General features: G+C 48.1%; 1 pseudogene across 1 annotated transcript in view; it reads left to right on the top strand.

Moving 5' to 3' along the window:
• Positions 1-3,947: 3,947 nt before the first annotated feature.
• Positions 3,948-25,629, top strand: part of Gpr137b-ps (G protein-coupled receptor 137B, pseudogene) — a 36,331-nt pseudogene continuing 14,649 nt past the window's right edge. The window contains exons 1-2 of the transcript NR_003568.1: positions 3,948-4,426; positions 23,599-23,648. The product of NR_003568.1 is annotated as a G protein-coupled receptor 137B, pseudogene (transcript). The remainder of the gene's footprint in view (positions 4,427-23,598; positions 23,649-25,629) is intronic.

Below are 25,629 nucleotides of genomic sequence, written 5' to 3'. Positions count from 1 at the left end.
AAGAGGTGGGGCTGAGGGTACTACTTCCTCAGGTGGGGCAAACCCTTGAGAATCTGAGGATTCAAAATTCTCAGCTTCAACATGGTCTTCCCACACATCCCCATCCCATGTTGTAGGATCCCATTCTTTGCCAATTAGAGCCCTTACTTTAACTGTCGACACACTCTGAGGCTGAGACTTGAATTTTCGCTGTAGTTCAGCCAACCTTACAATGAGAGTTTCTGTTTGATTTTCTGCAACTTGAGCTCTATTGCTACAAGAGAGAAGATTCTCCTCAAGGACACACTTAGCAACTTTTAGATCATTTACTTGTGTCTGGAGCCTTTCGATTTTATCACACAACTCCTTCCTTTCATTCATCATTTTTTCCACAGATACTAAGAGCAGCCAGCCAGTAAAATCATTTTTCGATTTTTTCCCCATCTTGTAGAAAGCTTTGTGCACTGAATCACCTAATTCATTAAGAAAATCAAGGGCATTAGCTTCTTTAAGTTCGGAATATAGTTTCAACCATGGGTCTTCAAAATTCTCTGAGCTCCCAGGAGGGAGAGAATCTGGAGAGGTTTCAATAGTTGAAAGTGCTGGTGGATCAACAAGCCAATTCCAGAATTTTAAAAGATTCATCCTTGTACTTCTGTTACTCTAGAACCACTCCTGGTACCAACTTCTGTATTAGTCAGGGTTCTCTAGAGTCACAGAACTTATGGATAGTCTCTAGATAATAAAGGAATTTATTGATGACTTACAGTCGGCAGCTCAATTCCCAACAATTGTTCAGTCGCAGCTGTGAATGGAAGTCCAGGGATCTAGCAGTTATTCAGTCTCACGTAGCAAGCAGGCGAAGGAGCAAGAGCAAGAGCTAGACTCCCTTCTTCCAATGTCCTTATATTGTCTCCAGCAAAAGGTGTAGCCCAGATTAAAGGTGTGTTCCACCACACCTTTAATCCCAGATGAAAGGCATAGCCCAGATTAAAGGTGTGTTCCTTAACTCGGAGATTCAATCTTCTGGAATCCATAGCCACTATGGCTCAAGATCTTCAAACCAAGATCCAGATAAGGATCTCCAAGCCTCCAGATAAGGGTCACTGGTGAGCCTTCCAATTCCGGATTGTAGTTCATTCCAAATATTGTCAAGTTGACAACCAGGAATAGCCACTACACCACCTGTATTAGCTACTTTTCTAGTTGCTGTGGAAAAATACCCAATATTTAGGAGACAATGTAAGGATGGGTTGGCTTTGGGACACAGTTTGAGAACAGAGCCTTTCATGGTGAGAAGGCATGGCAGAAGGAGAAGGAACCATTTATTTGGTCATCCATAATATCAGAAGTGTGACTTTCACAACTGTACAGCACCGTATAGAATGAGTAATATCTCCAGCCTCTTCTGTAGCTAGCTTACTAAGGTAATAGCATTCTCCTAATGAGTAGGGGTCAGATGCAGGTACATAATGTCTGGGCCGACTCCAAAACAGGATGAGTCAAATCCTCTTCAGTTCTCTGTGCTTTCTGATGCCATGGGCTGTGGGCTCGGTAGTCGGAGAGCAAGCAGCCACCTTGGATCAAGAGGTAGGAGGCCATACAGGACAGTATATTCTTGCACAATATAGGACACGTTTTAAAGGTTGGTTTCTAAGGACAAATTATATTTCTTCAATATAAGAAAATAGAGACTTTTTTTTTTTTCAATGTGCCAGGGGAACCAATGGTAAACAAGACAATGTTTCTATCCCAAGGAAACCTACACAGATGTTAAGATGACTGACAATTAGACTGGGATATTTCAGAAAGACACAGAGTATTTAGCCTAAGGGGGCAGCTCATGGTCGAAGTCGTGGTCTATTAAGTGCATTGGTGCCCTAGGAGGTAGAGGCAGGATGACCTTAAGTTCAAAGCCCAGCGAGATCCAGGATAGCCTGAGCTACAAATTGAGACCCTATCTTGAAAACAAAGTTTCTGAAGAAAAGGACCCACCCAACTCTATAAGATAGGTGAAAGGATTGGCCCCGAGGCTGGGGAGGTATGGAAGAGTTGTCTTGCTCAGGGGTCTTAGCAGTGGTTGGTACTGTCCATCCTTCCTTAGGAGTCCATAGTGGGGATATTGATCCTGAGAAGGTGCTGATGCAGCTAATGGAAACCAAGCTTGAGAAAAATAGGCAGGTAGGATATTTAGAGAGATGCAGTTGTTTTGTGCAGAAACCACTGAAGGGGATCAAGTCAGAAGAAGGCAGATCAACTTGGTACCTACCAGGAAAGATTAGATTTTGATAAGAAACTCCACTCCAGAGCACGTTGACTTTGTTTAGTTGGGAGTGTATAAATTGCAATTGTGAGGAAAAGCCAGCCTTGAGTTAGGCCTGGCTTCTTAAGCTAAAAGAACATGCAATTAGACACAAAATTGAATATTAATTAAAAACGAGAAAGAAAATCAGAAGAGAAGGAGCTGTGCCTTTGGGAAAGCCCGCACACAGGCAGTCTGGTTTCTTGAGAGCTCAGTATTGTTTAATAAAACAAAAATCCCAGCCACTGGATTTTACCAAATGAAGACACAGGAGCCAGACACTGGTGAAAGCCCACTAGCTCAGGGAGGCAGAGAAAGCACCCAGCTGACCTTTCTACTCCACCGGAAATCACAAAAGGGAAAAGCTCTTTCTCCTTTTCCACGCTGTAAATACCCTTTAACTCAAAGACCTCCCTTTCTGTTTACTTAGGTTCACTCTCTGTCAGCGGGCTGCTTGCTCTGCCTCTTGACCTAGGGTTGACTTTATTTAGCTCTTGGATTAAAGGTGTGTGTTAGGGCTGAGCCACACCACAACAATGTGATCAAATAAAGGTAGTGTAGCTCAGGGTTGGGGATAAACTGAGTCAGTTTTATCTGAGATCAGAGAACCTCTGGGCAGCAGCAGATGAGAGAATGGGGGTACAAGAAGAAAAGGGGTGGATCGGCTGGCACTAGTCTCACTAGTTCTTAAGTGCTCCTCTGCTCTGAGGACAAGGGCGCAGCCCCACTATGGCGGGAAGTTAGGGGTTCTGGGAGAACTCTGTGCAGCTTACTTTGAGAGCAGTAGCTACCAACACAGGCCGGCAAGAAATTCTAGCCCTTTGGTCATTTGCATTTAGAATTCCGCAGCGCCGCAGAAGCTGGCCAACTCGTGCTTACATATTAATTTTTTTTAATACGGGTGAGCGTGTGGGTGCATGGGAGAAGGAACTTGCAAAGTGGTTTGATTTTTAAATAAAAGAGTGAACTGTAAAACCAGGCATCAGCAGAAAGCTCTAAGTCAAGAGCGCAGACACGCCCCCAAGCCACACCCCCAGCGAAATGCCAGTCTCAAGACTCCCACGTCTGGAGCGCGCAGGCTTGTGGGGTCAGGGGCGCGTAGTTTGTGTGTGAGAAAGGGGATGCTCAGGTCAGAGGCACAATCTCCTCCGTTATCAGACGGCGCAAGATGTCAAAGAGATGCACTGATCAGGGGTGTGTGCTATGAGGGGGCGCACAGTGCATACACAATGCGGATACTTCCCAGCACCATCGATAGGATCTTGGGGGTGGGGTGGGGTGGAATGCACGGATCCCGGACACGGATACTCCCTAGTCCCATCCCCACCTACGGGATAATGGGGAGCACACGGGTCGGGGGCACAGATGTTTTCCCAGCCGCAGCCGTGAGGTCCTGAAAGGCCCATGCACACAGGTTAGGATCACGCACTGCACCGGCGCGAATCACCCTAGACTTGGCCCGTGGGGCCGCACAGCCACAGGATTCTTGGCATTGGAGCCCAGACCAGGCTTCAGCTCTAAGGCCGCTGTCCCCAGGGCGCGCGCACCAGGGGCGCGCAAGGCCGGGATGGGCGGGTCGGGTGCGGACGCGCGCTCCCGGGGGCGCGGCGCTGCCAATCGCAGACAAAGGCCGCCCAGCAGATCATGTGGTGCGGCGGGAGGAAGTGCGGCTTGTTTTCCCGGCTAGGCTCTGGAGCGGCGGGCGCGGCGCGATGCGCGGGTACCCGGGAGCGAACGGCTGCAAGCCCCGATGAAGCTCGAGCAGCCCCAGCCTGATGGAGGCGCCTCCGTGGGAGCCGGTGCGCAATGACTCCCTGCCTCCCACGCTGAGCCCCGCGGTGCCGCCCTACGTGAAGCTCGGCCTCACCGCGGTCTACAACCGTCTTCTACGCGCTCCTCTTCGTGTTCATCTATGCGCAGCTCTGGCTGGTGCTGCGCTACCGTCACAAGCGGCTCAGCTACCAGAGCGTCTTCCTCTTCCTTTGCCTCTTCTGGGCCTCGCTGCGTACCGTGCTCTTCTCCTTTTACTTCCGAGACTTCGTGGCAGCCAACTCGTTCAGCCCCTTCGTCTTCTGGCTGCTCTACTGCTTCCCCGTGTGTCTACAGTTCTTCACCCTCACGCTCATGAACTTGTACTTCACGCAGGTGAGAGACGCTCACCTGCCGGGGTCGCCCACCATCCTCCGGGAGGGGGCAGGTCTCCTCGGCCGCAGGTGGAGAGGGTCGGGGCGAGGTGCAGGTTCTAGGGTGCTGAGACCATCCCATCTGCAGGCCCTACTCTCAGGCGACCCCCAGTTGTTCCCAAACGTAGGGAGGACCCACCGGGTGCCTGGAGTCTTCTGTGCACATCACATTCGGTGCTGATGCAAGAGGTGTCTGATTCTACTTTCCCCTGTCTCCCTTGCTCATCTCAAGACACCTACCCCTTATCCTGGAAGGCCATCTGCATGTTGGCTCCACTTTGGGGCCAGGCACCAGCCTGTTGGAAGTAATGATGAGACAGGCTTGATTTTGATGAGATGTTTTGAACCTTTGGGATTAGGATCCCTACTGTACTGTGAATTAGTAACTCATTCCACAGGATTGCTTCACTAGGGCAGTCTGGTGGCACACCCAACTCCTCAGTTGCAGGAGGTTTTTGGCTTGCTGTCTGAGCTCATCGGAGAAGCCCCAAGAAATAAGCCATAAAATTGAACCTGGACTCTTTTACAGGACCAGCAGCTTGGTTTTATGAGACCCGTAGTTAATGAGCTAAAGGGTTGCACGAGGGCTCTTGTGGCTGTGTCTCAATGAAAGTACAGTGATTGCAGGAGGCTGAGTAAAGCATTAGCCAAGGCTTAATGATACTGATGTTGCCCTTACCGACTACTCCAGTTCCCATTAGCTTCCCAGGCACTAAGTTGTGCATTTTCAGTAGTACTCTGCCCAAGGGGCGAGCTCCTGTTGTGTCACCTGTTGGGGTGATTGGCTTGTCTTCTTGGCAGAGGCCCCGTGCAAGCAGGCATTCCGTGCCTCTGAACGGTATCTCTATTTTTCAAAAGAAAATTTTATTTGAGGAAAAGATAATGGTCCTTGGTTGGAGTGCAGGTCAGTGGTGCCATGAATAATGGGTCAGACTAGCTAGGGTCACAAATGTTCTTGTATGGTGGAAACTGATGATTGAAAATTTGGAAGAAATATTTTTGGCTAACAAATACCAGGTGTGTTGTTACACACCTGAAATCCTAGGACTTGATGAGTGGCAGCAGGAAGATCAGGGGTTCTAGGCCAGCCTCAGCTACACTGCAAATGTATGGCTAGCCTGGGGTATATGAGACTCTGTAGGGCAATCTAAAAGAGGGAGGGGGAAAGATATCAGACACGTTGGGTGTGGTGGTTCTCATACCTGTAATCTTAGAACTTGGGTGGCTGAGCCAAGAAGATTGCTATGAGTTCCAGGGTAGCCTGAGCTACAGCAGGAGACCTCGCATCCCTCCCCGAGTCACATGTAATATTTAGAGGAGTGTGAATATACATATATTAATATTTAATGATACTATATGTATTCAGTCTCTGCTTGGAGACTTCTTAGTGGTCCTGTGGGTCAGCATATTTTCCAGCTCAGGGGTAATGGGCATGGCCTGTCAGAGTGCTGCTGTTGAACTCCAGGCTGTTCATAAAGCATAGGTTTTGTAATTGGGTGAAAATAAGGTGGTTCCTGCAAGATGCACGTGTCAGGTAAGGTGGTGTCACCTGGAAAACTGTCTCAGGTGGAGATCTTATCTCTTGTCCCTTTTGAGTACAATGGCCTGGCTCTCTGGCAGTCACATGCCAAGCCTGCTCTTAGAGTCGGATTAGGGGCTGGCCGGCCGGCCAGTGCATTTTCTGCACCATCTGCTGGTTGCTGGGTAAATGCTGAGCAAGGGGAAAAGTGACCAGGCAGACGGAGCCACTGGTCAGGAGGCCCCCGGTCACTATCCTTGTTTCCTTTATGCCCCGTCACCCCCACCCTGTGGGCATTTTGTCTGAGGACTCAGAGCTGGCAGAAGGTGGCACCACAGTGAGGGCATTCCTAACTTTCTGACAAGAGTTCTGGCCCTTCTGGAGACTTCGAAAGTTGGCTCTTGGACTCCAGCCTGCTAGGCTGAAATGTGGGTTTCCAAGGATCATCTCACACCACGCAAACCCACAAGTGTGGGGGAGGGACATGACTACCAATTAAGAAGTGTGTAGCCGGGTGTGGTGGCACAAGCCTTTAATCCCAGCACTCGGGAGGCAGAGGCAAGTTAATTTCTGAGTTCGAGGCCAGCCTGGTCTCCAAAGTGAGTTCCAGGACAACCAGGTCTACACAGAGAAACCCTGCCTCGAAAAACCAAAAAAAAAAAAAAAAAAAAAAAAAAAGAAGTGTGTATTGGCTGGGCCTGGTGGTGCGTATCTGTGGTCTCAGCATGTGGTAGGTGGAGACAGGAGGATTGCTGAAAGTTCAAGACCAGCCTAGACTACAGAGTGAGATTTACTTCAGTTCCCCCTAAAAATATTCAAATCCAGTTGGGGTGATAAAATATGTATACACACGCCTGCCAGTCATGACTTAAGGGACTGAAGAGAGGGAGGGCTGGGCTGCTTGTGCAGGGCAATGCCTGCATCCCCAGAGATGGAGGTCCTGAGGTAGGAGGCTGGGTAGGAGAGAGCGAGATGGCTTAGGAGTTGGAAATGATCAAGAAGAGGGCCTGGGAGGTAGAGGAGGCTGTCTCCTATTGTCAAGACCTTATACCTGGCACACTAAGGTCACTTGGCCTTCCTTGTAATCTGTGAGCTGTTTCTCCTCCCAAGACTCAGAAAGAGAAGGCCTTACCCCAGGTGGAATGACCCCACCCTGGAATGCCCCTATGGCATTTTTGTTGTACACACACACACACACACACACACACACACACACACACAGCAGTTTGGAAAAGGGTGTGTCCCGCTCACGCTGTCAGCCTGTTGCTCTCCTTCAAGGACTTGTCAGGGGAGCAGTGTCGTGCTTGGTAGCTCAACTTGTCTACCCCATCTCTGCCTCTGTGGGTGACTACTTTGTCTATGAGGTGGGCTTTAGTTTCCTTCTGGCTCGCTTTCTGATTCTTTTGCATGAAGCCTTAGGAGTGGTAGGATCCCCTGTATTGTTTAACCACACAGATGCTAGGCTCTGTGCCTAATAGTATCTTCTGGATTCCTCATCTGGGCCTGTTTCCCTTGCTTGATGGGAGGGCCCTCTCCCTTCCTGAAAACTGAGCCGGGAACAGGCACCACCCCGAGGTTTGCAGACTCGAAGGACTTCAGTATGGTGAGCTCTGCCACAACTCTCTTAGTAAGTCACCTTACTCTGATATCTATACCTATTGGGCCCACAGATTCTCAGGCTAGTGAGTGTCTGTTGAGGCTCCTCGGGGACCCTGAAGGGGGTGCCCTCATGCCAGCAGGCTCATGAGATTCTCCATTTCAGCCTCACTTTCTGATATAGCCAGAAAGATGGAGGGGCAGCCAGTTACTGGCTTGGCCTGTTAATGGAAAGAAAGCTGTATCAGTGTGAGTGTATGCTACCCCTAAATATTTGGGCTCTATTTAGTATTCAGGGTATTAAGGACCTGCTTTTCCCAGTGGTGGATTCTTACACCAACTCTGTGGGACAGTTGAGTTGCACGTAGCTTGCAGGGGAGGGCCAGACATACACAGAAGCCTTGGACCCAAAGTCGGCTGAGTACCACATCATATTATTTTCTTCATAGTTCAGGCAGCATGGGGCTTTGGCATTGAGGCCTGTGATAGTTTCTGTGCACAGGACATTGTAGTGCCCCCCTTACTGGGTTATATGGGGAGATGGTCCAAAGCAAAATGCCTCAGCTCCTTGCATTTTCACAGCAGAGGCTGAAGGTCATGAGGTGGTTGGTGCTCTGAAATCCTGGTTGCTGTGTCTGCCAGACACCCTAGAAATTTCTGGTCCAGGACTTCAATTTGATAGATTCCTGAGGTGGTTGAGATGAGTGCAGACATTTTCTTGAAGCCTATGACAAGGTGGTGCCATGGGAGGAGTGAGCTCTCTGTGGAGAGGTGGGGTGGCGAATGGACATTGACTTGGGAAATAGGAGACATCAGAAAATCAAGTCTGTGAACTGTGTGTCACCTCACCACCAGGAACACGGGGTAGCAGCTTTTGGACTGAGTGTATTCTTGTTCTGGCTTCTAGCAGTCAGTTTAGTCAAAAATTATCTATTAAATACCTGTTGTATGTTGGACCTCTGGGAGTTGGGAGGAGGAAGCCTGAGGCCTCTTGGCGATTGTGAAGTAGTCTAAAGCTTGGAAAACAGGCAAGGTAGATCCCACTGGTTCCCAGGTATCTCATGTCAGAGCTGGAACGGTGCCTAGTCTGGGCTGTGCACCACACATAGCCCAGGTGCTCTTGGCCCGTGCGTGCGGCCACTCCCTAGGCTCTTGGTCAGCTAGAGCTGTGTGCATTTCTTAGTGTGCATTTGTACAGCTGCACGTGGGACCCCATGAGCATAGGTGTTGCCGACACTGTATGTACTGAGTTGCTCCCCGTGTGCCCACTTACCTGTCAGTGTCTGTGTGCACCTGTGAGACGTTATGCATGCATGCTTGTGCGTATATGTATTCAAATGCCTGCAAGTACCTGTACCTGGGTACTGGGTGTGAACCCTTATATATGTCAGTGTGCATGCTTGCGTGTATGCCTGTGTGCATGCCCCTTTGCACATCTGTAAAAACTTGGCTGTGTGTACAGGCTTGTCTGCATTTTGGATGTATACTCCTGTGTGTGGGCACGTGTGTGTGTGTGTGTGTGTGTATCTCCATGCTTATGTGCATCTTTGAATATATGCTTGCTGTGCATTCTTATATGTGTCTCTCAATATCTGTTTGTCTAAATCAGTGTGCCTTTGCATATTTGTATGTGCTAGTGTTTGGATAGCTGTGTGACGTGTGTGTGTGTGTGTGTGTGTGTGTGTGTGTGTTTGTCTGTGTGCCTGCTCATTGGAGAGCCCGCATTCACTGTCAGTGCTCCTGCCCCTACTGCCTCCTGGGTAGAACCTCTCCTGTCTGAGCAGGCCAGGCTTCTCTGTTGTTCCTTCAGTGCTGTCTTGACTTGTTTTGTTTTGTTTTGTTTTGTTTTGTTTTGTTTTGTTTTGTTTTGTTTGAGACAACATCTCACGAGATTGTCAAGGTTAGTCTTGAACTTGCCAAATAGCCCAGGCAGGCTTTGAACTCTTGACTCAGGTATTCAAATGCCTGCAAGTACCTTACTCCTGAGTAAGCAGCTGGGATAGCAAGCCTGGGTTACCAGGTGTAACTTTAACATCTTTATTCTCTGCATGTTGTTTCCTCCCTTTCCCCAAACTCCCTTCGAGTGCTTGGCCCTCTGGGAACAGGCAGACACCTCCCACTGTATTTTGTGGTTCAAGTCCTCTGACTGTGGCTTCCCTCAGAGGCTTGGCTGAGAAAACTGCAGAGTAGTAGTTAGTCACCCCTGGGAGCACCATCGTCAGAAAAATAGAGGTCAGGACACGAGTCCTAAGTTGGTGTCATTGTGTGGATGAGTTCAGTGGCCCATGCCAGGGTGCATCTGCCAGCATTCCCAGGCTTGCCTGTCAGGCCCCATCCCTGTCCCCTGTCCATTGGATGTTCTTCCTGTCAGGCTCTCAGCTCTGAGCCCAGCATGGGAGTGAGCTGAAGCAGGCCAGGGAGCATGAGAAGGACCGAGCAGCCAGGCATTGCCCCATGAGGCACTCTGCAGCGACACCTCCCTGCCAGGATCCAGGGTTCAGGGAAGATCCAGTCTTACGTCTACTTCCTTCAGCCCTTCCTGGTCACCTGGAATGTCCTTGTGAAGAGGAAGCCACTTCCAGATTGGAAGTCCAGCCAGTCTTGAACTTCAGCTGGCCAGGGCTCCTAAGACAGAAAAATAGCTGCACCGGCGCTCAGGGAGCACCTAAGGGGGGGGGTGCGGAGGAGCACCTACAGGGGTGCGGAGGCTCGGAGGGTCTAAGTCATTCTTCAGCTAGGCTGAGGTCCATGTGGGAGGGAGGAGTGAAGCCTAGTAGTTTCCTCTTCACAATGCATATTCCCTAGGTGTCCTGTGAAGATAGTGAGAAAGGAAGGGATACCAGGACGGCCAGGACTTTAGCCCATGGCCACATGTGGTCTCTGTCACGTATCCCTTCACCCCTTTTATTGTATTTTTAAATAGTCCTTGTAAAGGTGAAAAAGCATCCTTAACATACAGGTTTTAAAAATAGCCTCCAGGGTGGACTTAGTCAGTGAATTGCAGTAGGCTCACTGGCCCTGGGGTCTTGGTCAGTGGACTGCAGTAGGCTAGCCCTGGGGTTAGGACAAGCCTGTTTGTTTTCCTAGCTCTTGTCCCACCGTTTCTGTGGGGGTTGCTGAAGCAAGTCCTGCAGGCAGGTCACTCATTCAGTGTCAGAGTTCAGACTACAACTCAGTATGGCCACAGGAGAGACCACACTTCGAACATACAGAACCTCGGGGGTGGGGGTGGAGCCAAATCACATCCAACACTTAGTCAGTCCTTCCTCTTCAAGTCAGCCTCAGACAGCCACCACCATCTCTTCTGTATGGACATTGCATATCAGAGTGACCCCCTGTGTCTAGCTTCTGTCACTTGGTATATTATTTATTTGGTTCTGGGGATTGGTCCTAGGTCCTCTCCTATGCCACATAAGTACACCCATTAAGAGCTAGATCCTCAGTTCCCTTGTCACTTGAAATTTTGATTGAGGCAGGGTTTCCCTCTGTTGCCTGAGCTGTCTTGAATTCACTCTGTAGTCCAGACAGGCTAAGTCCTGATTCTTGTGTCTCATCTTTCCAAGTAGCCAGGATGGTGGGCTTATACCACTACGCAAAGCTGCCTTTTTACTTGGAACCAGCCATCCTTACTTTAGTGCCTCTCCTTGTTTCTCTGTTGTGATTTGGGCTTGTCCCTTCCCTCCTGATGGCTGTTCTTTAGAGTCCTACTCAGTAGCTGGGCCTGCTGGCACAGGCCTGTTAACCCTGCCATATGCCAGAGACTGAGGCAGAAGGACGAACGTGGGCTGCAGAATGAGTTCAGGGCTAGCTTGGGCAGCTTGGTAGGACATTGTCTTCAATTAAAAATGTAAAGAGGAGGTTCGGGATATTGTAGCTCAGTGGAAGAACACTTTATTTAGCACTTTGAGGTCCTAAGTTCCATCCCCAGTATGGGGGTGGGGAGGCCTCAGCCAGGTCACTTCTCCTTCAGGGTTTCCCATAGCTATTATTCATTGTAGGACACGAGGAACACCATCCAGCACCGCGTGACCCACAGGTCATGGGTTCCTGGGAAAGTCTGAAAATCTCCATGTTTGCTTCTGAGGCAGAAAGTGACTCTACCAGAGGAAACCTGGGCATTTTGGGCACTGACCTTGTGTTGTGTTTTTTTTTTTTTTGTTTTTTTTTTTTTTTTATAAATTTTGCTTTCCAAGAAGGAATCCTATGGTAAGATGTGGAGGGGTTCTGGCTGCATGCTGGCCAACTGACCCTCTTTTGTGAAGCCCTTGGGCTTGACTCACTAGTTCCTAGTTGACTCACTGTGGGAGAAACACATCCTCTCTGTCACCTGGTTAATCTCCCTAGGGCTGTTGTGGCAGACGAGCAGCCTTGTCTACCAAACTGAAGCTGTGATTGTGGCTCTCAGTGAGAAGATGATTATAGCACCCTGTCAGATACAGCGCTGCCACTCCTGGGACTGAGGAGAGCTACTGCGACAGAGGCTGTCCTCGGTTGTTAGTTTCCATGCCAACACAGACGGACAGGGCTTCCCTAGTTAGTCAGCTTGGGATGGGCAGGGCAGAGCTCAGACTGAAGCTGTCCTTGAGGCTGCTAGGCCACCTCTGCCTCTCCATTGGACAGGTAGAAGTGTGCACGGCCCCTTTGAAGGAGGTCACAGTGATACCTGTGGGCACCCAAGGACGGAGGGCACAGACATCTCTGGGAAAGCATTCTGATGAAGATGTGTGCCACCCTGGTTATATGACAGATGTTAAGCCCACACAGGACAACAGTCTGCTCCTGGGCTCAGTGTGTTTGCCCCTGAATCTGGCTCTCAGTAGACCTGACAGGGAGAAGCATGAGTACCACTGATCAGCATTTGGTGTCTTTGGGTTCAACTCGAAGAGCTTTCCATAGGAGAATGGCCCTGAAGTCACTGTGTAGCCCCTGCTGGCCTCAAACTCATCATCCTCCCACCGCAGACTCCCTGAGACTGGAATTATAGACATTTACCAACACATCCAGCTCTAACTGCCCTTCTTAAGTGATAGGGCATCCCTATGGGACCAAGGATGATTTTGCCTTATGGGACCATGTGTACAGCATAGCCTGGCAAGGCCTGTCAGCTCCACTGTCATGGACACAGGCATAGGTGTGGATTGCAGACACTCCCCTGGTCCCATTAGCTGTATCTCCCATCTGGAAGGAGACAATTAACAGAGAATGCAAAAGCATTCACTCTCACATTGCTGTCTTGCAATGGTGACCTCAGCTGCAGATCCCCTACAGTGACTCTGAATTCTCCAGGGAATCTCATAGGAGGGGGCACACTCTGCACCTGATTTCGGGGACCCTGGCTGTCCCGTCCTGCTCTGTGAAGGGGGAAGCTCAACACCTATGCTGCACACCCTGAAGCAATGGGATGATGTCTGGTTCTGGGAGGCAATGGAGGGAGGAGGAGGATGACCCACTGGGGCTTCTGGGTTTATGTAATAATTTCCCCAGTCTATCAGGAAGTGGGCTGTGCATCAGGGCCATAAGGAGAACCCATGTGCCTCTGAGTCCATCACCTGATTCAGATGAGAGTTCCTTTTATGGTCAAGAAAGCATCCAGGCTAGTCTTTTAACATTTAGAATCACGGCTTGCAGACATGTCTGATAATACACAATCCTAGTAGCCATATTAGGCCAGCACAGGCTTACATGCACGGTACCTATCAGGAGGCAGGTGTCTGACTAACCTCTTTACACATTTGACTCACCTGGGCCTCAGAAACATACCGGGCAGGTGCTGTTATCCATCTTATGTTATGCGTACTCGGTGAACAGGAAGGTCAGGTACCTATCCCAGACGCACAGCTGATCATTGTTCAAGCCTGGACTCAGCACAAGACTCCCCACTCTTGGCCTAGATGTTCCTCTGCTTGAGATGGGGATACACAGGTGGCCTGTGGAGACACGGTAGTGTGGAACTGGGTGAAACAGTAAGGATTAGAGAGCCGTGTGTCCTGAGTGTTGTCATAGGCGGACAGGCCTGATGGAGAAGGCTGTGGGAGGTGTGGATGCATACATGAAGATGCAGACCTGAGTGTGACAGTCCCATACATCATACATATATCAGCGGTTCTCAACCTGTGGATCATGACCCCTTTGGGGTTGAATGACCCTTTCATGAGGGTTGCCTAAGGCCACCGGAAAATATATATGTTTACATTATAACCCATAAAAGTAGCAAAATTACCGTTATGAAGTAGCAACAAAAATAATTTTATGGTTGTGGGTCTCCACAATATGAACTGTATTAAAGGGTCGCAGCTGTAGGAAGGTTGGGAACTACCAGCATTCCTACAAAGACCTAGTAAAAGCATAAGCCTGCCTGGATCAAAAACACTAGCCTCAGGGACCAGATCACCCTGCAAGGGGACAGAACCAAGTAGGGCTTAGCTGGCAATGGTGACAAGGTTTTATTTATTAAAAACAGAACAGAGCCAGAGAGATGGCTCAGTTGGTCAAATGCTTGCTGCACAAACATGAGGTTCTTATCTTGGGTATCCACATTTAAAAAAAGAAAAAAAGCCAGGCATACATAGTACCACATGCCTATAATCCCAGCACTGACTGGGGAGACAGAGACAGGAGGATTCCTAGAGTTCCCTGGCTAACCAGCCTAGCTTAATTGGAAATTTCCAAATCAGTGAGAGATGATCTCAAAAACTAGTCAAAGAGTGGTTTAGGAAGAAAGACTCATGATGTTGACCATTCACGTGTGTGTTCAAGTGTATGTGCGCGCGTACACGCTTGCACACACACACACACACACACACACACACACACACACACACAGACTTGGGACAGGCACACAAAGCATCACGATTGGAAGTGAGTGGTGGTTACATGAATTACTTACTCTTTGTGCGGGTATATGCACAAAGAAAATTTTGATTTTGAAATAAAATGTTTAAGAGTCTAGGGATATAGCTCAATGATAATACTCTCTTTTTTTCTTTTTGGTTTGGTTTTCCAAGACAGGGTTTCTCTGTGTAGCCGTGGCTGTCCTGGAACTCACTCTGTAGACCAGGCTGGCCTCGAACTCAGAAATTCACCTGCCTCTGCTTCCCAAGTGCTGGGACTAAAGGCGTGCACCACCACGCCCGACGATACCACTCTTGTGTAGTATGTATGAGAACCCTGGGTGTAATACCGAGCACCAAGAAAGAAAGAAGTGCTAAAAGTGCAAGCCTGTCTATTCATCACACTCCCAGGCCAGTCTGCATGCTCACAAGCCTGTGCGCGCACTGTCAGCTTCCAGTTACTTCTGGGGGCTTTCCCGGGGCTCCAGCCCACAGGCAGGGTCATAGCCTGCAGAGGATGAAGGGCTGTACTGAGTCCCCTAAGCCAGTCGTTTTCTATGGAACAGCATTTCATGAGGTTGAATGCAGAACTGGGGACTCTTAAAGAAGGTTAGGTTTTGGAAAGATTTTGCAAGGTTTTCCAATGAAAGAATTCCCTTTGGTGGAGGTGGGTAATTTGGAGACAGGGTCTCAATATGTAGCCCTAGGCTAGGCTCAAACTCCAAACACAAAGTGCTCCTCCTGCCAGCCTTTCAGATGCTGGGTGTGTACGAGTCCTGAAAATAATGAAAGTTAGGAAGCGTGGAGGATCCTTAGTTGGCACAGCTGTCTCTGGGAACAGCAGGTTTGCAAAGGACATTGTCACACACTGAAAGGTAGGTAGTGTGGGTTGTCTCGGCCAGGACCAACTAACGTGACAGGAGTGAATGTGAGTGTCAGTGCCAACTTTAAGCAGTGGCTGAAAACATAGCATCAGGAGTTCCAAGGGCGTGAGCCGATCTGTGACATCAACAGCCCATGATTTATTAGGGGAGAGAGGCAGAGGTCAGCCACTTCTCAAAAGAACTGCGTCACTGGCAGAGCCCTGGGCCTCCTTTGTCCTCTCGGATGTGGAGAAGGACCTGGGGTTCCTGAGAGGTTTTAAGGTTACTGTAGTTGGAGGGAGTCAGAAAACCATGCAGGATCCCCGAATTCCATCATCTGTCAGCTGCTGCCTCTTAAGGCTGAAACTCAGATATACAGCTATCAGCATAGAGAAGTGACTGAGTGCTACCTAAGACTTGTATGAAACCCTGCCCTGGTCCTACTAGGGCAGACTGTACCTGGGTGAGACTTTATTACTGTCCTTAACTCCCTTCCCTTTCCTCTTGCTGGAGACAGAATCTGAGTCACTTTGAATGTGAGGTGAGTGAGCCATCACTGAACTGTGTACGAAGTCCCTTTTTATTTTTTTTATTTTGAGACAGTAGCTCACCCATTTGTTCAGGCAGACATCAAACTTGGATCCTCTCTCCTCAGCCTTCTTTGTTTTGTTTTGTTTTTGTTTTTCAAGACAGGGTTTTTCTATGTAGCCCTGGCTGTTCTGGAACTTACTTTGTAGACCAGGCTGGCCTCGAACTCAGAAATCTGCCTGCCTCTGCCTCCCAAGTGCTGGGACTAAAGGTGTGTGCCACCACTGCCCGGCTTCTCTTCAGCCTTCTAAGAGGCTTGCATCATCAGTGCTCAGCTCCTGGTAGAATGTAAAGCAGATGAAGTGGGCTGTGGTGGTGTGGGCTTGTAAACTCAGTCCCTGAGAGACAGAGGCAGGTGGATAGATCTTGATTTTTGAGGCCAGCCTGTGGTAACTGAGACCCCCTTCCCACAATGGTAACAAAAGGTTGACGGAGCTAAGCTAAAACTAAAAGGCATTTTTAAAAGCCCCTTGAAACTTTCAGAAAGCCCCTTTGCAAACTAGGTGGTAGTGGTGGAACATGCTTTTAATCCCAGCACATGGGAGGCAGAGACAGGCAGATCTCTGAGTTCAAGGCCAGCCTGGTTTACAGAGCAAGTTTAGGACAGCCAGGGGCTACACAGAGAAACCCTGTCTTGATAGCCCTCTTCCATCAAAAAAAAGCCCCTTTGCTTCTGTCATAGAGGAGGCCAGCGGTGGCAGGCCTATGGAGTCTCTGATGAGACTGGTGTGTCTTCTCCCTTCTTCAGGCCACTCCTGTTCCCTTTCTTTCTCACTGTGGGGGATCCCCTAAAAGCCCTGGTCTCAGGGTTGGGAGAGGAAAGAGGAAATGCCGATTCCCGATCCAGTCTCTGGAAGCCTGCCTTAGTCACTGTTCTATTGCTGTAAAGAAACACATGACCAAGGCAGCGCTTACAAAAGAAAGCATTTATTTGGAGGCTTGCTTACAGTTTCAGAGGCTTAGTCCATTATCGTTATGGCAGAGAGCATGGTAGCACACTGGCAGGCATGGTGCTGGAGAAGGTGGGTAGGGGTGGGGGCTCAAAGCTTACCTCCAGTGACACATTTCTCCCAACAAGGCCACACCTCCTAACCCCTTCAAAACAGTTCCCTGATGACTAAGCATTCAAATATTTGAGTTTATGGGGGCCCGCTCTTTTTTTTTTTTTTTTTTTTTTGGTTTTTCGAGACAGGGTTTCTCTGTATAGCCCTGGCTGTCCTGGAACTCACTCTGTAGACCAGGCTGGCCTCGAACTCAGAAATCCGCCTGCCTCTCTGCCTCCCAAGTGCTGGGATTAAAGGCATGCGCCACCACACCCGGCTGGACCCACTCTTTAAAGAAATATTTTCTATTATATTTTTGTTATTTGAAACAAATTTTAACTTTATATTTTGATCATCTTCTTCTCCCCCACCCCCAAGTCCTTCTAGATCCTTTCCCCATCTTTACCCACCCAACTGTAGATTTTTTGTCAAAAAACAAAGGCTCAATACAACAATAAAAACAAACCAAAACCAAGAAACTACCCAAACTGTAGTAACCAAATGAAAGTACAAAAAAATACTGTGGAGTCCATTATATGATGGTCAACTACTCCTGAACACGAGGCCTGCCCTGGAGTGGTTGATATACATACCCAGTGTCACTCCATTGGAAAACTGCTTTTCCTTCCGCCAGCAGGCAGGTATATGTGGCCATTCAGTCTTTAACCTTTACCCTAGTGGCTAGGTTTTCATTCGCTTAGTCATTCATTCATGTTTTAAAAATATAACAATAAAACATAAGAAAAAAACAAAAACTATATCACCTCAAAGTTGGACAAGACAGACCAACAGAAGGAAAAGAGCCTAAGAGAAGACCTAAAAATCAGAGACCCCCTCATCTGCACACTCAGGAATCCCATAGAAACACTAGACTGGAAGCCATGATATACATGAGGAAGGCCTGGTGTAGACCCATGCAGGCCCTGTGCGTGCTACCTCATCTCTGTAAGTTTGGATGAGCTCCCGTGAATTCTGACTCTGGCTCTTATACTCTGCCTCCTCTTCCATGTGGTTGCTGAGCCCTGAGGGAAGGGATTTAATAGAGACATTTTGTTTAGGGATGAGTGTTCCAAGTTCCTTTTTTTTTTTTTTTTTTTTTTTTTTTTTTGTAATGTCTGGCTGTGGGTCTCTATATTTGTTCCCATCTGCTGCAGGAGGGAGCGTCTTCTGCTGATAGCCGAACAAGGCACTGATCAATGAGTATAGCAGAATGTCATTAGGAGTCATTTTATCACTGCACTCCCCCCCACCTTTTTTTAGATTAGTATTATTTGGTTTTAACATAGGCTCCTGGGCTATGTAGTCTCAGGTTCATGGTCACCTAGGCAGTGTCAGGTATGGGTTTCATCTCACAGAGTGGGCCTTAAAGATCAAATCTGTTATTGGTTGGTTGCTCCCATAAGCTTTGTGCCACCATTACCCTAGCATATCTTGTCGATAGCACACCATTGTAGATAAATGGTTTGTGACCGGCTTGGTGTTTACAGTTCTCTTTTGGTAAAGTGCAAAGGCTCTTCCTATAACAAAGACACTGGAATTAGGGGATGAAGGCTCTATGTAGGCACCAGCTGTACATGTCCATAGTCAGTTAATCCTTTGTATGTTTTCTTCAGCCATGGGGCCTTGCTGTCAGCTTGGGGAGAGCAATCTATAACAAATGTCCTGGTCTTGGTAACATCCTGGGTTGTTAAGTGATTCCCATGGGGTCCCTTTGGCCAACAACTCAATTAGATGGAACCCAAACATGGTACTGGATGCTTCTTTTAGTGACAAGAGATGGCCAGTTGGGACTCTCTTTATGGGGGGCCACTCTTACTCAAACCATCCCAGAGACCACAGCCCGACCACTCCATCCCTTTGCTGAGTACCTGCCTCTACCCTGCTCAGGCCTCCCAGTCTTAAAATTTTAACAAGGGCCTCACACCCTCAAATAACCTCTGGCTTACATGTCACCTGCATACATTTTTAAAGGGTGATTACGTCCAGATGTGACTCATGGCTCCCACTTCCCTCTGCCTGTGGTTTTGGGTGTGCACTTCCCTTCAGGCCCTCCCCAGCTGCCAGGCCCGGTGACCACAGTCCATACTGTCTCACCTCTCAGCACATATGACAACCCTCTGACCCTGACTGCTGAAGAGATCCCATGATTCCTTCTGGTTCCTTCAGCTCTTTTCTAAACAAACAAACAAACAAACAAAGCCAGCTTTACTAAGGGGTAATGCACACCTCACACGATTCTCTTTTAAAAGGACACTGTATTCACAGATTGTGCAACTCTCACCACAGTCACTTGTCACTGAAGGAAGCCTTGTGCCCATTAGTGGTCACTTTCTCACCACCTTCCAGCCTAGACAGTCAGTCGTTGACAGCATGGCTCTGATTTGCCTGCCAACTCCGTCTTTTCAGTGTGGACCCTTTGCTTCTGACTCCAGCAGCTCTCACTGAAAACCTTCCATCACTCGTACCTGGGGCATGTACACTCCCAACCCAGTGCCAGGCTGGTACCTGGTACCACCTGATGCAGCCGTGGTGCTGTGCCAGGGTCCCCCAGGCTCACACTCAACACTCCCCTATCCTCACAATTCAACTTCTTACTTTTCCTGACAGCCCCACTCCTCATCTCATGTGTCCTCAGGCTTCACAGCTTTTCACCTCCCCATAATTCCTCATGTCATGTCCGTAGACCTTCTTCCACTTCAAGTCTGCGCACCCTCTAATAACTCCTTCCTGTGATACCTCCATTCATCTCTCGCCTTCTCACACCTCTCAGATCTCCTCAGAGTTCCTCGCTTGTCCTCAGACTTTCTTGCACCCCACATCTCTCCACACCTGGCTCCGCGTCCTCATGCCTGGTTAATCTCACACCTCCCTTCACCTCACACGTCTCCAAACCTTACATCTCTTCCTTCCCTCTTCTCTCCATACCTGCTCACATCTTTTCCTACCACTTGTGCTTATTTAGGAGGTGGCCTGTCTGTCTCCGGGTCAGGAGCCAGCTTTTCCTTTCCACGGTCCTTCAGAGGCCACCAGATGCCTGGTGTCTGTCCTGTGCCCAGAATCTTTTGACTGGCCCGTTACAATGGTTTCCCTAATCTCTTGTTGAATTCATTAACCTCAGTTGGCTGAGGTCTTCTCTCTCTCTCTCTCTCTCTCTCTTTATCTGACTTGGTGCCTGTGCTGTCAGAAGCCCTGTAAACTATTATTAATCCACGTTTGCCTCCCCATCTCCCCCCAGAAGCTTATTCTGCTCTCAACTGAGTCCAAAGTCAGCAGGAGTCAGCGCGGGCTCGTGGAGCTGGATAGCAGGTTAGGAGCTCCCGAGGACCAGCAGGTCACTGAGGACTGAGTTCTTAGCACTCTTTAATGAAGTCCATGCAGGCAGAGTGAGTACACGGACAACTTAGATTTATTGATATTATTTTACGTTTGTAAATTGCAAACTTACGTTTGAATATGTATGTCTTTTAATTAGTGAGGACAAAGTTGATGTTCAAAAATATATTTATATGTTTTTTGATACATATAATATGTTATCTGTAGAAGTTAGGCCTGGCTCTTCCTCCCAGCCCCATGCTCCCAGAAATACGACTCAGACTCAAAATATATTTTCAAATATTTTGGTCAAATAGCTAGGCTCTTCTCTGACTAGATTATAACTTAAAATATCCTATTTATTCTAATCTACATCCTGCCACATGGCTGGTTACCTGTGCTCAGGTACCATGCGTTTGTCTTGTCAAATCTTCCTGGGCCAATCTCTCATGTGGAATTCCCAGAATCCTTTCTGCCTCCTGGATGGCTCACCTTCTTTTCTACCCTTTCCAATAGGCCATAGAGTTTTTAATTGACAGGCGAAGCATCCATACAACACACAAGATCTTCTCTCCAAAGTTGTCTATGGAATATCCATATATCTCACATCATGTTATTTCAGTTTCAATTGTCAGGGATCGGTATAAACTTGAGGGAGCTAAAGTTTAAGGATGAAGGAAGAGCAAAGCTTGAGGAGCCTGGCTGGATTCAGACAAGATGTAACTGCCATACGTGGAGGGTGGGTGGAGCTTTTTGCCTCTGTCTTGACGTGACCCTGGCTGTTGGCTTGTGAGGATCATAGTGATGCCCTTCTATCAGAGTGGCTTCATCTGGGATGACTTCTTCCCTTCAGGCATGGATGAGTCCTAGTGGTGAGGTGAGTTAGCGTTGGTAAGTTAGTCGCCTCTTTGGTAGTGGTGGGTGAGAGTAGGACTCTCCTACTCAGTGTGTTACTTGGGTTTATGTCCAGGGGCTAGAATTTGGACATCATTTTATTTCTTTATTTTCAAAGATTTATTTATTTATTTAGCTTTTCGAGACAGGGTTTCTCTGTATAGCCCTGGCTGTCCTGGAACTCCCTTTGTAGACCAGGCTTGCCTCGAACTCAGAAATCTGCCTGCCTCTGCCTCCCGAGTGCTGGGATTAAAGGCGTGCACCACCACACCTGGCTTATGTATTTATTTTATGTATATTAATATGGCTGTACAGATGGCTGTGTGCCTTCATGTGGTTGTTGGGAATTGAATTTAGGACCTCTGCTCGCTCCCAGTCAACTCCATTCGCTCAGTCTCTGCTTGCTCCAGCCCAAAGATTTATTTATTATTATAAATAAGTACACTGTAGCTGTCTTCATACGCACCAGAAGAGGGCGTAAGATCTCATTACAGGTGATCCACCATGTGGTTGCTGGGATTTGAACTCAGGACCTTCGGAAGAGCAGTCAATGCTCTTACCCGCTGAGCCATCTCTCCAGCCCTTGGTATCCTTTTAAACTTGCTCTTCCTAATTATTGTTGGTTTCATTGTTGGTATGGTTATTCTTTCTCAGGCTGCCATGAACATCCCATCTGTACCACGGGGCAGTGTTTCCCTGTGTCTGTTCCCTGGGCAGCCATTAGGAAGACTGGGTAGTTAAAAAACTGCTGTATAACATTGTTTCTCTTGAAGATTAACATTATAGTAATCTTTTAAAGGCTCTGAGAATTCCTGTAAGGGAACAAGTATTTTCTGGACCAGCCAGATAGGTTAGTCAGTAAAGATGTTTGCTATCAAGCCTGACGGCCTGAGTTTGATCCTTGGGACCCACATGAGACTCAAGGTTGTTCTTTGACCTCTATCTGTATGGCATGTCTCTGCCCATACACACACACACACACACACACACACACACACACACATATAACTGAAGAAACTAAATGTGTTTCTAATGTTTCTAAATGTATTTCCTCACATGATCATAGTTCCAATTTTCAATACTGTTTATTATTGATTTCCAGTTCTGTTGAATAGCGTGACAGGTTCTGTCTCAGAGCTCATTCTTACGGGGTAGGTCTTGAGCTGAAGCAGGTAAATGTTTACAAGGCTCACGTGCTGGCACTGAGAACCCTGCCTTTCCTCAGGACCGAGAGAGGAGTTTTGTGGGTCTCAGCTAGGGTTGTCCTATCCCACCCGGCTCCCTTCAATGTGTTCTTCACTGAAAGGGGGAAAGCAGAACCGCAGGGCCAGGGACTGTAGGAAGCACAAAACTGTCTCCTTTTTCTATAAGATGCATAGTTGGGAGGTGGGCTATACTGCCCATGGGACTGTTGGGCTGTTTTGTATCTCTTGAGTGAGGACATCATTCTGCAGGTCCCAGGGAAAACAGTCATAGCATTGGCCAAGGCTGGGCGTGAGCCACAGGAGTCCTGGGTTCACTCTAGTCCACTCAGGCTCTTCCAGGTATCATTGTGTGACCTAGGTCACACCTACAGCACATGCTGAGAGCAGAGTTGGTGGCCCGGTCTGAGGCTGAGTCCACGGCCTGTAGGTCTGTGCTTCCCCCAGCTACAGCTAGAAATTTCTTTATAGTTCTCTATCTCTGGGCCCCTTTTCTCCAGTGAGACTGTAAGCCATTGAAGGCAGGGCTGGTCTTTGCTGGTCTTTCTCTTTTCTGACAGCATTAAGCCTGGAGCTAAGCCCATTGGATAGGGCTACTCAGTTGTGCCCTAGCTGGCAATGCAGTTCCCAGAGGCACTGTGGGTAAGGACAAGTAGTCTCACAGGAAAGTCACCAGAGCCGTAGGAGACTGTAGATAGTTAGACAAAGTTATATACTTTGATCCTCCAACTGTGGCATAACCTGATGCATTTTCCATGGTAAGATCAAACACTTTTGTGTGTATGTGTGTATGTGTATGTCAAAGTCTTGCCTTGGTTGGTCTCAAATTGTTGAATCTCCTGAGTATGGGGATGGTGGGCCTATACCACCATGCCTGCTTTGTATACCACCATGCCTGCTTCAGAAACACTCTTTGAAAACAGTGTAGTTTCTGTCTTTTCTTCATTGGATGTTTTAACAAAGCCCCTTAGTGTTTGGGTTTCTTTTCTTCAGTACTGGGAATTGAACCCAAGACCTTGCACACGTTAGGCAAGTTTTTGACCCCTGAGTTATATCCACAGTCTGTATTTTACTTCTTGAGACATGGTTTTGCCAAGTTGCTAAACTCACTTTGTAGCCTAGGCAGTCCTTGAATCTAGTACCCTCTTTACCGCAGCCTTCCAAGGATTGCATTACACTGTCAGGCAAAGTGCCTGGTATCTGGATGCAGGGGACACTAAGTGATGGTGACATTTTGTTGCTGTCTATATTCTGTGCCCCAACTTCCTTATTTTTCTGTCATTGCAGGTGATTTTCAAGGCCAAGTCAAAATATTCTCCAGAGCTACTCAAATACCGGTAAGTACCCCAGAACGTTGCTTCTCAGGCAGAAGGTGAAGTGTTTGTACATAGAACCTGTTTTGCCAGCTGATGTGTACACAGTTACCCCTCTGTAAACATCCAGACAGCCCTGCAGGGGTCCTGTTTGCCTGGTGGAATATGTTCTTGTTCATGAGAGCCTGTGATAGGATTTGCAGGGGGCCTCTGTAACAACACACACACACACACACACACACACACACACACACACACACATGCCACCACACCCCCTCACATTTCCTCCAGGTTTGCCTCGCACACTCTATCCGCATTCCTCTGCCTCTTGCTTGCTTGCTTTTCAGGTACGCACAGTCATGCTTGCTTCAAACACTATTTAAAAGAATGTAGCTTTTGGTCGAGTGCTCACTAGCATACACAAAGCCTTGCGTTCAATCCCTGGAATGTGCTGCACACCTGTGACCGCTGGACTCCGAGGGTGGAAGCAGAGGGACCCCAGGTCCCAAGTCATCTCAGCTAGATACCAAGTTTGAGGCTGTTCTGGCTTGTTCTAGGAGCCTAGGAGAATGACATGCACGGCCAGGGGGGACCTTGAAGGACACGCCCAGTTTATGGGAAAGGTGACAGTGTGTGCTACTCCTGCATTGTCAGAGAAATCAGTCATTCTCCAAAGCTTCGAATGGTCAGATTTGGGTCAGGTTTGAGGGTGCACACCTGTACTCTCAACACTTGGGTGCTGAGGCAGGAACTTGCATTTGAGGCTTCTCTGTGCTATGTAGTGAATTTTGAGCTAATCTGGGCTAATGAGACCCCATTTCATCAAAGGCAAGCAGGAATAGTCAGGTTTGGCTATGGGCACTGTAAGGAAAGGCCTCCGGGAGGGCTGGGGCACAAGGCATTCTTTGTGTTTCATGAGCTTGCCCCAAAGCACTCCACTACCTACCACAGGCACAAAATGCTGGAAATGTGAATCATTGTGTCACCAAAGAAATGTACCCGGATTTCATTTAAATACAATCAGCCTTCCTCATCCTTGATTCAACCATCAATGGCTCAAAAATACTAAGAAATGGGCTGGTGAGAGGGCTCAGTGGGTGAAGGTGCTTGCTGTTAAGCCCCATGACCTGAGTTCTATCCCCAGAACCTACATGGTAGAGAGAAGTGACTACAATATATTGCCCTCTGATTTCTACCTATGTGCTGTCACATATAAACCCACACACATACTGATCATATACAGACATTTTTCTCATCAGTTATTTAGATAGTATTTACATTATATTGGGTATCATGCGTGACATGGACTTGATTCAGGAGAATACATACACATAAGGTCTAAGTGAATAAGCCATCTTTTGTAAGGGTTGTCCAGGCATCTTTGGATTTTGGTATCTTTGGCATCTTAAAACCAGTCCCTCATAGGTTCTGAGGTGATGACTGTGTATGTAATGAGGACTCTTCAGACATTTTTTATTCAACATTCTAAGAGTATTACTCTTATTTTATTATTTATTTTTAGGTGTGTGTGTGTGTGTGTGTGTGTGTGTGTGTGTGTGTGCATACATGCCTGTGTGTGCATATTTATGGGGATACCTGAGAAGGCCAGAGGTGTTCGACCTCTGGAGCTGGAGTTATATGGAGTTGTAAGCTGCTTGCTGGGGTTACTGGGGAATGAACTCACGTCCCCTGAATGAGCAATACACTTTCTTAACCACAGAGCCATCTCTTCAGCCCCCAGAAGCGATGGCTTTTACCCCTAGTCTGTATCCAGGATACACGTTCAGAAAATTGTGTATGGATTGAGAATACGTGCCCACCACTGACTGCTCTGCAGTTTGTCGTCACTGCTGGGTATTCAGTATGTGTTTCCATCACACTGTAAAGAGAGAGAGCTGGAGTCCACTCATATGCTGGGATGTTGCTGTCGGGAGGCAGAGCATCTCAAAATGGCACATGCCCTCACACTCAAGCACCTGAAGATGCATATGAAAACATAAGTGAT

The sequence above is a fragment of the Mus musculus genome, chromosome 13 (genome assembly GCF_000001635.26).
Source record: "Mus musculus strain C57BL/6J chromosome 13, GRCm38.p6 C57BL/6J".
Taxonomy (NCBI): domain Eukaryota; kingdom Metazoa; phylum Chordata; class Mammalia; order Rodentia; family Muridae; genus Mus; species Mus musculus.
Note: the sequence above shows the minus strand (reverse complement) of the source record. Positions and strands in the feature narration are given on the sequence as shown.